The following is a 12,154-nucleotide window of genomic DNA, read 5'->3' on the forward strand; positions in this document are numbered from 1 at the left end:
ATTTGGTAGGCCCTGTATTTAACTCTGTGACTTGGTTGAAAGCTTTGCAGTGATTTCCATGTGCAATTAATACATTTTGTCAGTGGCAAATGCAGGTGGAAATAATATACTCTTTGCAAACTCTTCTGTGTACATTTTATATCAAAATAGCACCTGGTAGCTGAAACTTCCTGAGATATGTTTGGAATGTAGCATTAAGAACTGCTTGTATAATACAATAATGATTTTCAGTATTGAAATAGCAATTCCTTAGAAATCTGAGTAACTCAAAAGCTTAGATGCCTTTAAGTCATCACCATCTTTAAATGGCTTTCTTGTACTGTGTCTTGCTCCTCCTTACAATGCAACTGAATGTCAAGTTATCTGAAGAACAAAGAAAATGGCCCCCTGAAATGTGTAATGTCTTCACTCTGATATTCCTTCAAGAAATGACCCTTGTACAACTAATAGGTAACAGCAGGGTGTATGGTCATATGGATACCTTGCATAGAGCTGGATCTGAAATGGGATTTGTGCCCCTTGAAGATATAATCTAGTTAGTTCCAAATCAAAGAAGTGCCAAGATTTCTTGAAAACCTCAGAGCCTCTTACAATTAACTTTGCTGAAATATTTAATGTTGCTCTTTCTGACATATTCTAGTTGTATCTTTCTGACAGGTATCATTCAGCATGTAATCTAAAAGTCATAGCTACCTAAAACATTTAATTCATACTTCAAGAACAACAAATATTTTGACCCTATTCATTCAGGCTTTTGTTGTTGTTGTTGTTTTGTTTTGTTTTGTTTTGTTTTGTTTAGATTTCAGGAGATTGATATTTGTTTTTGAAGCACTTCAATCCTGTCAAATCCGTTTTCATATATAACATTTTTACATTTAGAAATGCTCCATCCAGTCAGCTCTAATGTGAAGTTGCGAACATTTTCATCTGCCCAATACAGAAATGGACCATGACAGATAAGAGTTTTTCGGTGCTACTTCTGTCAAACCTCACAGAATTGAGACTATTAGAATGTAAACCCAAATCCTCTCCCTTTGTTATTCAAAAACACCCAAGCTGCTCCATCCAAATAAAAAGTTGCTTTGTAGTATTGCCTTTGATATTCTATAGAACTCCTTTTAGAACTGCAGTTCACAGGTTCACAGTGGACTTTTAATTCCAGCTAGATATAAAAAATATAAATAACACTGATACCTAAACAACAAATCAAAATAAACAAACAAAGGAAAAAACAATCAAACAAACAAACAAAAAACAGCTCTGGCTCTTTTTATCTGTTCATATTCTTACAGAGCTGTTATTACAGTCACCTCCGAAACTGTAATGGATGATATCTTCAGAGCACAACAGTGTGACTGGAAATGTTATTCCTAGTTTGCTGACAGATACTTAGAAGATAAAAAAAAAAAAAAAAAAAAAGTAGAAAAATGGTGAGGCTTATCTCACATAACTTTAGATATATGAGATATGAAAAATAGATTTCTGGTCTAAATAAGCTAGACTCCCTCTGTACGCAGTAGAGAGAAGGAGACTTTTAGGGGATGATTTATCATCTTGCGAAAGTAGTTTGGACAGCTCACACAAACGCCCAGCTTTCAGAGAGTGATGTGGGAATCCAAGTGATTTGCATAATTAAAACAAAGTCTCCAGAACTGCAGCCCAACAATGAAGCTATATTTCCCATCCAGACCTCCATGCATTCCAGCATACACCTACTGCAAGTAGTCCTAGTCACCACTTCCCAGAGAATATCATATTCTGTAACACTAGGAGCTGAGAAACTAACTCAGTGTGGGTGTTAACCAGACCAAGCTTTCTGTGTCCACACTGAAAAAAGAGCTGCACACCTCTGCCAAATATTCTCATCCATTTTGCAATTGAAGCTGTTTTACTGGCTGCATTTTCCCATGCTTTTTGAATCTTTCTTCATTAGAAGCCTCTAGCATCTGACAGGTAATTTGCTTGCCTACAGCTTCCTCTATTAACACGATCTTTGGACTGAGCACATAGGAGCAACTGGAAATTGGATGTTGTGCCATTTAATGGAGTACCTGTCCCTCATCTGTTTTCAGTCTGTTAGGTATCATTCCCACCCCTTTCCTATGGCCATACTGGGGGAAGGAGAGTTGCTTACACCTGTGTGGATGTTTCTATTGCACATTGAACAGCTATTTGTCCTAAACCAGTACATGCTGCTTGTTATTCAAAAGGATTACTTCTGCAGATGTTCCCATCACTATGCCCTCCTGTCTTTTCCCCTGTCCCTCTCTCATACATGAACAGATTGCAGTGATTTTATTTATTTATTTTTTATTTTTTTTCCCCTCCAGAGAACTAAATCCCAAGCCAGTCCTCTGGATTTTCTTTACTTATTCCTAAGCAGCAGTTAATTCAGGCATATGGCTTTCTTTCCTTCCTCACCATTTGGACAGATGTTTTCTCTTGACTTTGTACATTCTTAATCCACAAGAGAAATGAGAAAAATTCATGATTTGTTAAGTAAAAAGAAAAAGGTCATTTTTTTTCTGATGCAAACTGCTTTTCAGTTGCATTTTCCTTTAAAGACATGATTTTCATATCAAGACCAGTTGATATAACAGGAACAGAAATTTCATTCTCATTACGTTTGAATCCCCTTGTGATAAGTGCTGTGCAAACATGCAACAAGAATGATTCTCCCCTGCCTGAAATAGCTTCCACACATGAAAGGATGGCAGGCAAGTGAAACAGTCAGATGAGAGGATTCAAATCAGTGATGAGACTTCTGTGCTTCACATATTAAGCAGTGGTCAGAGCACCCCCATTGCATAATTATAATGATTGGTTTACAGATAAACGATAGGTAAGAAGTTATTAGCAATAATTGCCTGATCAATGGCAGGCAAAAAAATGCTGAAGGCATATTTAAACAATCATACTGAAACTTTCAGAATTATTTCTGAGCCATTTGAAGGTCAGCATTAGCTTCTAAATGAATCAGATTCCAGTGTATGCCTCTGTTCTTGTGGAAAGAGGAGTGTTAATATATGCCCTGCCTGTGTGAAAATACACAATCCTGAAATTATGCTATTTTTATTTCCTCTTAATTTCTTCTCAGAATAGACTCTCAAACTGGACATAGCATGAAAAGATGGATATGTATGCATGCCTATGTTCCCTCCCCTTCCCCCCCCCCCCAAGTAAAATGAAGCCCATGAAGCCCTAACATGAGAATATTTCACTAGCAAGTAGCAAGATGAGAGCTGAGTGTCCATGCATATGTGCAGGGCTTTTTATGTGGTGTTGGCTGTCTCTGATAAACTTAAAAATGAATGAAAGAATCTGTCTCTAAACTCTTCATTCTTCACTACCTTCTATATAGCTCTTCCTAAATTAATGATTAGAACCAAGATTTTAATATGATAGCCTTGTCTTTTTCACCGTAAGCATCCCACACACATTCACACCTCCCACTGCGACAGCTGAAGGAGCAAAAATGAGCACAGCCCCAGTGTAAGCAAAATCAAAGAGATTTATTCAAGGGTTACATGGTTTTTGATGCAAAAATAACTTTTCTTGTGACAATGGGCTGTTGGCTAACATTCAAGGTGATCTTCCCTGAGCCTCATTAAGCTGTCTTCAGTAGTTAGGTTTAAAATGAGAGGCTGGTGGCTTCCTAAATGTCTGAAAGAAAAAGGATGAGATTCATCTCTGCTTGCAGTTCTTTTATGGCTGAGTAAAGTGCCCTGACTGATATTCAGAGTGACTGAATACAAAGTGAAGAATGCTGGCTCCAGTGAAGTCTACACAAGAGATATAAACTCTGCTGAATTAGCTCTTCAAATATTTTGAAACCCTGCTGTATTAATAGGCTTATTTTTCAACATGACCCTGAACAGACCTAAAAGACTATTGGTATGTTTGAGGTGCACAGTAAAAGAGATGAAAAGTTGAACTTTTTCTGAGTACTAAAATCAGTGGGGTTGCTGCTGTGACCTTCAGATCTGGCTAGGAATAAGAGCTTTACCCTATAATGAGATCTTATTTTATGGGTGGGAAGGAGGAAAAGCTTGTACAGGGTGAATTTAGGTGGTCTGTGGGATTCACAGCACTTGGGCTGTGTGAAGGATGAACCCTCAGAACTGATTTTTTCTGTCTTTGTTTCTGAAAAGCGTCTAGAAGAGATGGGGGTCACAAAGAGTGACATTTAGCCAATATTGCCAAGACCCAACCGTTGCCAGATTCTCATCTCTTGAAATGACTGAGACAGTGGAGCTGAAGGAAATACATGTCACAGGATGTTAGAGGTCTCCTGCTTTTTAGATGCTGCAGACACAGTGTCTTTTTCAGAAACAGGATTCTATGAACATATGAAAATCTTGAATATACAGGGAGAGTGGGGAGGCAGCCTGCTTGCCATGGGCCTAAAGAAGAGCAACAGCACCTGGAACTTCACAGAATTAGCCCCACAGCTGGACAGAAATTAGTATCTCTTATTAGTATCCCTCATATTTGGTGTTGCCTTTCTGCTTGGGTGAGAGATTTTTCTTCAGATATTCCTAATATCATTTCACTCTCAAAATTTGCCATCTCCCAAATGCCCGCCTGCATAGTCTGAGTGCAAAAGGTGTGGGGTTGAAGCTTTGGGCCAGGAAAAATTCTTCAGCTTTTTTTTTTTTTGAGTATTTGAAGTCAGTGTGGTTGTTTAAGCTTTCTGTGTTATCTGCAGTTCAGCTGCTCTGTTTTCACTGTTCGTGGTATGTATTGAAAGTAGCAAGAACTTCGAATTACTCTCATCCTCCAAATGTTATTTATTTGGATTGGAATGGGTCTTTTAAGCTTTAGTGATATTCATCAAAACCCTGCTTTGTGATACAATATTGCTCTTTTATTAAGCCATAATGCTAGTAGATTGTTTTAAGCCTTATGTTGTGAATCTCTTGCAAATGAAATGCTGCAACAGGAATATCTGCACAATAAGGAAATTGGAGGATGCTTTTCTGCACAACTTTATCATTCCGATGGTCTGGCGGATCTGAAAGATTGAAAACCAACATGTAAATAAAGCCATATCTATTACATACCCAAATGTTGGTGAAGTACTGAGTAGTGGGAAGGAATGTTTAAATGATCATGTGAGGCTAAACGGTGCTGCATGGACTTGAGTGACTGAAATGATATTTTAATCAAATCTGACAGCTCTATTGCATTATAATTATAAACTGCCAGAGGCACTTTTTAGACTATCAATACATTTGGGATAGTTTTTATCTAAATTAAAATTGAACTTCAAAGCAGTTTGATGGGGATGTGTTTCCAAGGAATTTCAAAAATGTGAAAGACACTAACTGATTAGCATTATGCACTGTACTAGCTGGTTGCTACTGTAAAATAAATAAATAAATAAATAAAAAGTAACAGCCATGCTGATAATCAGAAACCACTATCTTGAAGAGGGTGGATCGTTCCAGTCATGCACTTCTTTTCAAATGTTTATTTAGTTTTTCTGCAAAGAGGCAAAAACTGGGAGGAAGAGAGAGAAATCTGGAAGATCTCCAAGGGTTAGCTCACTAGCAATCTGTTTAGATGTCCTGTTCTCAACCGAGCCCTGCTCTGATAAATATTTATGGCAATGTTTAACAAATAAATCTCACCCACCTCTCCATTTATAGTAAAATAGAAGAGTGAAATGCTTTAAGGGAGGATTACCCCTTTTTATCATGCGAGGGAATGAAATTCCATGAACATATTTTAATTTCTGGAAAATCTAAAGTCTAGAATAAAGTCTAGAACTGCAAACATTTGTCCGTCCACATTACAGATGTTCTGCCTGAAGCTGCTATTCTGATCCCATCTCTAGACAACAACTATAAAAAGGAGTTCACAGCTCTGCTGTATTTTCTCTTTCTTGTCATATGATATAACCACTAATTGGAAGCTACTCAGTCCTGTCTTCAGATACATGTATGCATCGCTTGGTGCATTGTAAAAGTCAGCCAATGTCTCAGCCACAAGATGAATTGCAATGCATTGCAAGGCAGGCTGTGTGGTGTGAGGAGGTAACAGGACCCTGATCTACTTAAACATTTAGGTATCTATATCAAGTTGATGGAACTCTACTGATTTCAGACAGAGATTAAATTTTCTGAATATCTATATGCATGTATGCCAGTTTCCCATCAGCTCCTGCCCTTTGACATTAACCATTCTATAATGAAGAATCGAATTTTTGCCTTAATTGTTTTTGTTTTGCTTCCACCCATTTTCGGATTCACTCAGCTTCAAATATTTTAAGGGGTGCCATGGTAAGAAAGAGCATAGTGTGTCATACCAAGTCTCTGTTCAGCAATGGCTAAGGCTGGACTCTTCAGAAGAGTGCTATGAAATTGCTATGATGTAGATGGAATATTTTTTCCATACTGGCCCCAAATGCCTGGTGACTAAATGGACCACTTAAAGGAGAACTTATAGATCTTTAAATTTCATTGAGTTTAATGACTGTAGGTGAAAGAAATGTCAGTTATATAATTCAGGAATGTGCAGTTAGACTTCTATATTTCCAATACTGCCAGTTGGTATCTGTGAGCCCTTTCAAGATTTGTCTTAGGATACTGGATCTATGTGGATGCCTCCACAGTTTTCTGCCCACCTACAGTGCCAATCTGTATAAATTTGTATAAATTCTACAAAGATGTAGAATCTGTGTAAACAACTTGTGCCAAGGAATTTGAAGCTTACTTACCATTAGTCCATTATTTATTTATTTATTTTTTAAATAGAAACCTTCTAGCAAAAGTATCTAACTTTTCTGTTCTGATGCATTGGTTTTCACCCTACAAAATACTGTGTGAGGAATAACTGGTAAATATGCAGTGTTTCTTTCATAGTTTCATTATTATTACTTTATTATTGTGGATAACTTTGGATGTTTGTTCATATTCATGGTAATTTATTTATGACTTCATTTACTGATAGTGCATGTAGTTAACAGCATATGGAAACTGGTTCCATAAATTCAAACCTGTTAAATGAAAGCATACTTCAGGACTGCATTATCCCTATATTTTAAGCCAGAGCATTCATTTTCACAGAATTAGTTTGGGGAGTTTCTCAGGGGAAGAGAGAGAGTCAGAAAACAATACATCATTTATGAATCATTTTCTCAGAAACTATTTACTGTTTTGCAAGAAAATGTTGACAGTTCATTCAGGGTCTCCCTCGGTCATGATGCACTTCCTTTTCCTCAGTCCAAATGGACATGCAAAAGTATGCAAGTGAGATAGGACAAGTTTGGCCATCACTGTAACTGCACACATGAACCAGGTATTGAAAGCAAATGTTAGTTTGGATAACTGTAAGCAAAATCTGGGTTCCTTCAAGCTGCAAACCTGTTATGGCTGGATAGTGAGAGCTTGATACCACAAACTCAATTTTCAGCAACAACTTCGTCAGCTTTAATTGCAAGTTAGAATGCTGAGCACTTAAACCTGGAAGGTTAAACATACATGCATAACTTTCCTGACACTGACTGGTTCCCCTGCCTTGGCCCTTGCTGGCCGTACACACTTGTCCTGCTAGATGGCAGGTGATGAGAACACCTGGTAGTGTCACCGTCCAGTGCCCATTCGTAAACCAGCCTTTGTGCATTGCTCATTAGATCTCACGGTAGAGCCCAGCTGGTCCTCAGTTGAGAGCTGCAACATTGCAGACAGCCTCCCAGACAGACAGAAGCTGTTTCTTTCCTGGTTCTGCTAGTTTTTTTTTCACTAAACTGACACAGATACTGTAACATGGTAGCACAGCAGGATTTTATTTTTCATAATTCCAATGGTGTTTTTCACTGTTAAAATTACCATCTCAAATCATCGCTGCAGGAGTTCTTTTCAACAAGAAATGACAAGTTACTAAAGAAAACTGTTTGAAGACATTTAAACTGAAAGCTGGTATTCCCATTTACCCCTTGACGACACATCAGCCACTCTCAGAGACAGGGTGAGGCAATTCACAGAGCCTTTCTGCTTTACTGCACTTGCTCTCCCTCCTCCACCCACTTTTCTCTCTCTTGCCAACCACATGGAAATTCAGAACATATTCCCAAAAATAGCGTTCAAGTCTAAAGCCTGGATATGTGTGTGCCAGTAGCTTGCAATACTTGACATACTTCTGTTGGCTTCAAAGCTTATCTGCCAGCTGCTGGCCTGGAAGCAGTGAAACTGACTCTTAGCTGCTGGAGCTGAAGAAGCACCCGGCCGTGGAGTCTCCTGCCTAATGAAAACATTCAGGTCAAGGCACACAGGAGCTCTGAAATGGGGATTTAACATAAGTCTGTCAAGCTGGGACCACGTCTACCTTCTTCTCACTCCAGTGGTTCACTTTGTACTGATTTACCCACACTTCTTCCTACCAGAGCTCAGCTTTGGCGATCATCCTTTATTGGCTGAAAGCCAGAAGGCAGGTTGCACAAAAATTTCCATGTGCCAAGATTACTTCTACTGTGACATATCCCTTTTTCATAACCCCTTTGCATATCAGCTTTTTCCTCCTTCCTTCCTTCTCAACAACTACAAGAGCCAACCAGCATATAAAGCCATGATTAAAAGGATGTTTCCTCATGTTTTTCTCCAGCATACTCCTGACTGCAGTGGAGATAAATGAAATATGCACAGATTCTTTCTCATTTAGCAGCCTCCATTTCACTGACTTAAAACATACCTCATGTAAATATTTTGGCTAATAACTTTTACAAGAACACCTAGTTGGGATCAGTTCCTTCAACTGATTAACACTGTATATACCCAAATATTGGGCTTCTGATTTTTGTAGCAATGTTATATAACATTTATACATCACTTTCTTCAAGAACAGCTCTGTATATACAGCAAAACGTTAGTAGAAACATATCTTACTCTTAAATGGAAGCTCAGAAAAATCTTTGCTATATGTCTGTTGTGAAAGTGATGCAAAGTGAAGGATGAGTTAAATTCCCTGTTGTTAAGTTACTGCTTGTAACTGGATTGTTTGCCTTTTAGGGGGACATTTCTTCTAACTGAACCTTGGTAACTGACTCTTAGACAGCTAACATAGGATAAGATATATCACAGTAGTGTAACTGTATTTCTGTTGGCATCATCTTAGATTGAGTCCTTGGGAACATATTGAGTGCACTGAGTGAGAATAGATTCAGTGATGCTCTTCATGTCTGCTGGCTGGGAAATAATTGTAGCAGAAAAAGAAATCACCAACTTGTACTGGCATGTTCTTCTGCCTGCTTAGATTTATAAATGTAGGTATCCATGGCCAGCCAAGACTTGGCAATAAGTGGATGCAGACTTCAGGCAGGTATTCCTGAATGAGACATGGTGGTGACAACATATTGTGTCATTTGGCTACAAGTAGCTGCTATGAATCTATTCCAAAACAATGGAATTGCTGTATTTGCCAGAAGTTTTCTGTCCTGCTATGGAATATAATAAAACAATCAAACATAGTTTGATGATTATTGTAACCAACTCAGACATAAATGGTCTCAGCTGAGTTCCTTGTTCGCCACAGATTTTCCATCTAACCTCGGGTGAATTATTTAATCTCACTGTTCCATACAGTGTTGTGAGGATGCATTGGTAAATCTGTAGGAGGCACCCAGATACTGTGGCTGTGGATGTTGTATAAAATAACACAACAGTTACAATTTGGAACTGGCATATACTTCATCAAGTGGAGTATCTAAATGAGAGGAGAACATATTACCCACAGCATGGGAAGAACTGCTACTCAAAGGTGAAAGCTGTGGAAGGGTGTGCTTGCAAAGTCATTACAGTAAATTAAGAAAACAATTCCCATGTACAATTGCAGATTCATGCAACAAACAAAACACATGCATCAGCATTTTGAGCGTTGTGGTGGGTTGACCTTTGCTGACTTTGCTGACCTTTGCTGAAGAACCCCCTCCTGACTTAGGCTGGACGTCAGGAGGGGGTTCTTCACAGAGAGGGTGGTTGCACACTGGAACAGGCTCCCCAGGGAAGTGGTCACTGCACCGAGCCTGTCTGAATTTAAGAAGAGATTGGACTGTGAACTTAGGCACATGGTCTGAACTTTTGGGTAGACCTGTGCGGTGTCAAGAGTTGGACTTGATGATCCTTAAGGGTCCCTTCCAACTCAGGATATTCTATGATTCTATGATTCTATGATTCTATGACTGCCAGTTGCCAACCCAGCTGCTCTCAGTCCTCCTGCTCAACAGGATGTGGGAGAAAATAAGATGAAAACTCTCAACATAAAGACAGGGAAGTCACCAATTAGATTAACATCATTGCTAAAATGATGGTAATCTTGGTGAAAACTTGGGGAAAATTTGGGGAAAATTAATTTATTGCCAGTTTAAATAAGAGTTGGATACTAAGAAACAAATAAAAAACTACAAAAACAAACAAACAAAAAAATGCTTGCCTGCCACCTCCTCCTTTTTTCCCTGACTAAACTTCACTCCTTCATTCCTAACTCCTTTTCAGTCAGTCCACAACTGGTCCTCTGCTGCTCCTTTCTCCTCACACCTTTCCCCTGCATCATCATAGGCCCTTCCCTGGGCAGCAGCTCCTTCAGGGCACATGCCCTGCTCTGCCATGGTCTCCCCATGGGCTGCAGGTGAACCTCTGCCCCGGCACCTGCAGCACTTCCTCCCCATCCTCCTCCTCCTCTCCGCGTGGTGCTGGCAGGGCTGTTCCTCACACCTTTTACCTCAGCACTGGCTGTCCTGCAGCACATAGCCCTTCCCTCACACTGCCCCAGAACCTTCTGGAAGTGGCCCCGGCCTCACCTCATGGGGCCCTGCAGCCTGTACCTGGGCACAGGCACCCATACAGGTATGCATTCAGTAGAAGCTGGCAGCAATATCTGCTCTACATGCCTTGCCAGGTGATATACACACAATTGATCAATATCTCTTCATCTTGCTTGATAGCTGTTTGGTCTGCATATGTTTCTTTGGGAGTTTTTTTCTTTTTTCACCTAGGCCTGTAGAACCACTAGGATATAAAGGAGTTCTGTCTATAAGGACTAAGACTGCCTGAGTGATTGATTTTAACGTGTTTTTTCCCGCTTGATTCTGATGATACTAACAGTAAAAGTACTAAAGGCTAATATGTGGTAATGCAATGTCTCAGGGATTAAGGTACTATTCACTTCAGACCTCACAAGAAAGTACAAGAAATTCCAGATGCTTTGGAAAATAGCATGAGCCTAGGGAAAATTTAGTTGAGATAATATTCAGTTGGGGAATGGCCTCATATTTAGATGTTGGAAGAAGACACAACTCAGACATTCTGTCTCCGTTCCCCAAAGATTTATTTATTATGAAAGTATAAGTAAGGGATAAACTATGTTGTTTATAGGTACAGTTTACTGGTGATAAAATCAGGTATAGGCCTCAAGTCTGCCAGCCCTCTCTGTTCTCTGAACCTGATCCAAATACAGTGACATGCTCTGTTTAGCAAGGCTGCACTTACAAATTTTTGATTATAAGGCTGTGTAGAGTGACTTATCTCAAATACAGCTAAACACCAAAGCTTGCAAGTCAGTTACCCTGCAACAGTTGGACATTCCCACTTGAGGATGCCAATGTTACGGTGTCCTTAGCAGTGGTTTGGAGAGCAATGTGTTTGTGAGTACAAGTTCAGAATAACGACAGAGACAGTAGGAGTTCAGAATGCCCAATGCATATGTTCAAAATAATTGATGGATTCCTGTGGGACCATTGGGCATTTCAGGTTCAGTTCATCTTTTACAGTTTTCCAGTTGAACACCCTTTGAGCCTTTCTTCTACATATGGAAATTATTCTTCAAATGTCTTTGTTGACAGCTGGCATGGCACAAAATAAACATAGGTCTATTTGCAAGTAAGCAAGAATTAGCATAAACAGCAGCTGCTGTATTACCAAAAAAACATGTAACAGTAAAGATTTTTTTTTTCTGCCTTCAGAAACAAAGGTAGGTAAAAAGCCTGCATGAAATAATGAGTTAGTTAACCACCTGTTAAAGTTCTGAGCAGTGGCAAAATGAAAGAGGTATTTGTTGATGGCATAAGCATTTTTCTGAATCAGATTTTCTAATTAAAACTGAATCTATACTTATGATAAAAAATGCAAAGCAATACCAAAAATGTTCTCTTGCTCACCTC

Source organism: Aythya fuligula, chromosome 17, assembly GCF_009819795.1.
Source record: "Aythya fuligula isolate bAytFul2 chromosome 17, bAytFul2.pri, whole genome shotgun sequence".
Classification (NCBI taxonomy): domain Eukaryota; kingdom Metazoa; phylum Chordata; class Aves; order Anseriformes; family Anatidae; genus Aythya; species Aythya fuligula.